The sequence below is a fragment of the Pinus tabuliformis genome, chromosome 9 (assembly GCF_031772625.1).
Source record: "Pinus tabuliformis cultivar Carrire ecotype Pingquan chromosome 9, CPIR1, whole genome shotgun sequence".
Classification (NCBI taxonomy): domain Eukaryota; kingdom Viridiplantae; phylum Streptophyta; class Pinopsida; order Pinales; family Pinaceae; genus Pinus; species Pinus tabuliformis.
This window is the reverse complement of record NC_142307.1, coordinates 1,893,474,291-1,893,479,849: the sequence shown is the minus strand read 5'-3', so window position 1 is coordinate 1,893,479,849 and position 5,559 is coordinate 1,893,474,291.

The following is a 5,559-nucleotide window of genomic DNA, read 5'->3' as shown; positions in this document are numbered from 1 at the left end:
TTTTAGACCCCAACATTTTGGCACTGTTGTCGGGGAGGATGATTTAGAGATAGACTTAAGAAGTAATTTTTATTGCAATTTATTTTTGTGGACTAACTTGTGAAACGTGGTGACGGCAAGATCTTCATAAAGGTGTTCAAGTGTGAGCTTTTTGATTTTTTTTTTTTTTTTTCGTACTTAGTTTCAAATTCAGTTTTTAAACCCCCCATTTCTTACTAATTCATCTACGGATGAGAAATTTGAAGATGTTAAACATGTACTTCTTAGAGAGCAAGGACAATATTGAAGACTGGTTTCAAAAGAACCTTGCACCAACTCCAAGAATAAGGCAGCTTACTCACATGTTTGCAAATCATAAGGTAAAAATTTCAAATATTGATGTGAGCATTTTCGAATTATTAGCCCGTAGATGGCATCACTGGAAGCATTCTTTTACATAGGAAATAAAAAGAAAAACTTTCAAGTTAAATAGAATTGATTAGAAGAATAAAACGAGATCTCGTAGAGTTTTCTTTTAGTCTTGTTTTTTTTTTTTAAAACAAAAAAAATATAATAAAAATAACAAAAAAAATCATCAACATTTCCCATGAATAAATTAGTAAGAGCCACTTCATCCACGCTAACCTGCAAAAAAAAAAACAAATCAATAGATTAGTATGTTCTCTTCCTGCGCTTCGAGCGATCAGGAAGATCAGAAAATCTACTGATTTATTTTCAAAAATAATATAAAAATCTCTTGCTAGGAATTTACACAAATCATTAAAACAGGAGTTTAACCAATCTCAAAAATACAAAGGCCATGGCAGAAGTGACTGGTATGATGGAACACATTCAGGGGTTACAAGGATAATCTTGACAGCGAATGAATATTTGATAACTTCAGTTCAACTGATTTATGCTAAGGAAGGGAATGAAAGCTCCAGGTATACATATTTTCTGGCCCTTCAACATGGAGGTGTAACCAGTTCTCCGCATCATGGTATACTCAGCGATAGAATAAAGGTAAATCATAGCACGTTCAATTCGATAAGGCTCCAAGTTAAATGTAGTGTATTTGTTAAACAATACCAATGCAGTAAAAGACAGAAAATTAGTAATTATATTGATTTGGCCATTTTGTTGACTTGTGAATGCAAGTAGTACCGTTTAAACTATCCAGAGGAAATCTTAACCAAAATTAGTGGTCATTTTGGAAATTACAAATCTTGGCCAGAGAATCGAACACTGAAAAAAATTGTAATAAAGACCACAGTTACAAATTTTGACCAAATCGTCCAAAATTTTTGAAAATTCAGTAATAACTAAGTCCAACCAAATTTGACTTAAAAACGGTTTTCCATTTGGTTCAGTCAAAAAGAACCATGTGAGTTTGAAGTATTAACCTCTGTTGCTTTCTCTAAACAAATACGGTTGACAGAAAATGGATTGAGGAAGAAATAATGGGGAAGCCAATATGGAAGAATATCAAATTATATAGCTAGAGTTTTTACCATCATCAATAGCAATTGTGGCTTATCATTTTCTCAATCGTTGAAAAGTTGGGTTGGAAACTTTTCTGTTTCCTGCGATCTCAATGAACACTCTGTCCTGGATCATGTATAAGGCTTGACGCAGTAGTTTTGACACTTCGTTTTGAAACATGTTTTTTGATAAAAAAAAACAAATCTGGAAAAACAAAGACATGGATTTTTTCCGAAACGAAATGATTTAGATAACTCAGAAATCATTTCCTTGGATTCCTAACGGTTTGAGAGTAAATCGTGGTTATTTGTGACCCTGTTTTTATGACTGTGTGAAGAAAAAATGGTTTTTAAAATTAATGCACAGACAATTACGGGATTTGCTGCCAGTGAAGGAGATCTTTGAGAAGTGCGTAAGTGTAGACAAAGTTAATAAAACTCAAAGGTATCACAACTAGATTCTGTGTTGTGATCGTTCACATTTATTCCTTTGGTGCAATATGGATCTATTGACACAAATCAAGCCATCCCATATTGCCATCTGAACCATTGTACGCATGATCCCATTTGTCAATCGCACAATGAGCATGCATAATTTTCTGTGGGATCAAATGCAGCATATCTTCCACCTCATAGAAATTGAGCGTTAGCCAGACCACTACAGAATACTCGATTGGTTACATTCCCTATCGATTGGTAATGGTTTCAATACTTGTGGATAGATAAAGTAATGATTTCACTGCTTCCGGTTTCACTGCTTAGCGATTGGAAATATAGTTTCCTTCCTGTGTATGCTTGGGTTGGATAGAGAGTAATTGCTTCTCGATTCATTCGATAGAGGGAGAGATGTTTATTTACACGCACTATTGCACTTCTAGTTTAGCCTCATATTCTGCAACTTCTCGATGGACCTTATCAATGCTAAATGCCTTTTCAAAAGTTTCACTGAAATTCTGATATATGCTTGTTAAAAGCCTGTATACTTATTGACATACAGGATTTGTTTTTTTTGCATCCATGAAAACAAACTCATCAACAATAGCATAAGTACAGTGAAGACGATCTTGGGTGGCATTGCTTTCTCTTTGAAATTGCTATGTGTCATGAATAATGCAAGCTATGTCTGCATCTTGTTTTTTTTTACGATTCTTTAGAAGCTCTAATATGCGTTGAATGTAAGTGTTTCTTGTGGCCAATTTAGGAGAATTTTCAAGTTCCACGGACAGTGCAAACCTGAGTAGAGTGTTGCGTAAGTGTGAGAACATGGATGGGCATTGGACAACCTTGCTTTACGAGATCCTAGTTCCTGGTTCGGTCTGCTCACCAAATAAGGTTTTGAATCAATTCAGATTGGCAACAGTCATCCAAGGTAAGTTTTATGATTATGTTCTTAAGGTCATTGGGTCCCCTATTATTAACACTCAACTCCCTGCTTCTATGTTTGAAAGACCAGTGGTGCATGCCACAAGGCCACTGCGTTTTTTCTGCTGACCAGGGTGGAACGAGTTCAATGATATTTTTTCATGCTCTCTTGCAAATGAATCTTGCACCAATCCTTTGTCCGTTAACGCAGATGGATTCCGCAGCATCACATAAATAGCACTAGATTTATAAATATGCACCATGAATCTTTTAAAAATTATGGAACACTCGGAAGCGAATTTGGAGGATTGATTTATCGAACATTTGGAGGATTATACAAATGATGACTAGCTTGTTTCGATAGCTTATAATTGGCATTAAAATTATAACTTCTTCTTATTGTATGCTTTTATGTGACTTACTAATCAGCAGGACACAACAAATCTATAATGCCATGCACATTCCATGAGCCATCTAACACAAACAGGAAGTAATTTATTTTTCATGGGTATTTATTAAAAATGGACTAAAATTATGCTTTTGATTCTCCTTACTCTGCTTCATTTGGCATTAATTTTTGCGTAAGAATCAACAAGGAACTGGCCATTCCTTTTTAAACACACTAATGTTCTTTATGCCAAGTTTTTTTTTGCAGATTTCGGATGATCAACTGATCATTAAGGAAACTAATTGTGCGCACAATTGGTCTTCAAAAGACTAATTTCATGAGAAATTCTAAAGAACAAGTCCATGAACATAAATGAAATTTCCAAAAAATTACAAGTTCTTGAAACTTCCCGTAATAGCTTAATGGTTTGACATGTTGCATGACATATTAGAAGATTCAAAGAACTGGGGTTTGTTCCTAAATGTCCAAGGATGGTGAAATACCTATCCACTCATGAATTCGAAGACTACAGGTGGCTGGTCAACACTGGTCAAACTCAGCTATTTTAGCAGAAATTCTCGAATTAATGAGTAGATTTGCTATTTTTGAGATTTTGCATGCCAAAATTCACTTTTTCCCAGCAAGAGACATTATCTGTTCCTCACAATCCACATACACTTCATTACATTTTCATTAATGTTAACCAACCAATAAAACGAGAAGCTCATCCACAAGATTTTTGTTCCACTTTACATATTCATTGTCAGTTTCCTTTTTCCTACACTTGCAAATAAAACCTTGCTTCCATACATCATTGAGTCCATAGTCCTTGAGTCTAAATATTTTTCTAAAAACATCGTGAATCTTGCATGCCTTAAGGGCAAGCTATCATGCCGATAAACAAGGGACTACATCAATGTCCCTTGTTCGTCGGATCTTCTGAGTATTCGACAACAAAAAATTCATTCATACTTAGAAAGATGTGTTCGGGGCATCTTGACTCTCATCCACATCAAATATGGGAGCTCTTGTGTTGACTAGTGGCATCCATCAATGGCCACTAAGTTAACAATTTCTTGTTATGTTCGACACCGAAACATTTATTCACATGACAAGAATTGTGCCAATGAGTGTTGAAGACTTGAAGACCAATCATTTTGTAGCAAAGGAAGCAGAATTACTTTCATTACTTTTCAGTTTTTGATGTAAATGACTTGAGGACAAGTCAATAAATAAGGCTGGGGGGAAAGTGTAAATTCTAAATTTTGTATACCTTCCAAGCCTTACACATTTTCAGCCACATTCAGTAGCAGATTCTGAACATTCAACAGAAGATCCAGCAGCAGATTTAGCAGCAGATGCAACAACAATAAAAGATTCACTTTTTCGATTTCATCCACCATTTTCACAACCAAGTAAAGAAGACTATGATCAGAATTTTGCAGCCACACATGCACAATTCTCATCCATTTTTGAAAGGGTAAGTTGAGGTATGATATTTTCTAACTTTTAACCATTTAATTCCTTGAAAGCTAGAATGATAATTTTTGGAAAAAAACTTCCTTTCCTCATTTCACACAACTGCCAAAACCATCAGTTTGGGGGGAGGATATATTTACATTCATACTTTGTCACATTCATATTTTTCCATATTCATATATAACATTCTAAAAACCACATACTTCCCAAATATATTTACTATTACATCATCATGAGCATATAAATGGCTTTGTAAAAAATATTTAAAAGTTAATTGGATGCCAACACAATCATGGTTGTTACACAAGAACCAACCATGATGCATTCCAACAAAAATACTCTGCATTAAAAATCACATTAACAATATGCAAAGATCATACATTAAAATTGAATGCAACAAACAAAATATGGTTGAAACACAAGAACCAACCAAGTCGCAATTCATCAAAAACACTTTGCAAAAGTTAAGTAAATGATCTCATGCAGAGTTTAAGCCAAAGCTCAAGTATCAAAAAGTAATGTAATAGATTGCATGAGGACATGCAATACCTTCAGTTTGGGGGTATGTTGGGCTGAAGAATTATCCTTAAACTACATCCACTTTAACTCCATTCACACATTTTCTCACCTCTATTCCACCACCATGTCATCACATCTGCTTCACTTTCATCATTATATGGGTTACCTTTGTGTTTTCCAAAACATTATTAACTCTTAGTATTTTTAAGTGAATTTGTGGTTAAACTTTAGAAAACAATATGCTTATACTTATACCTAACAATTGGAATGAGTTTATTGACATGTGTAGGTACAAAGGAAGCTTCTAAGGCACCCTTATGTGGCACTCTATGTTCAAATTCGAATTTGAGA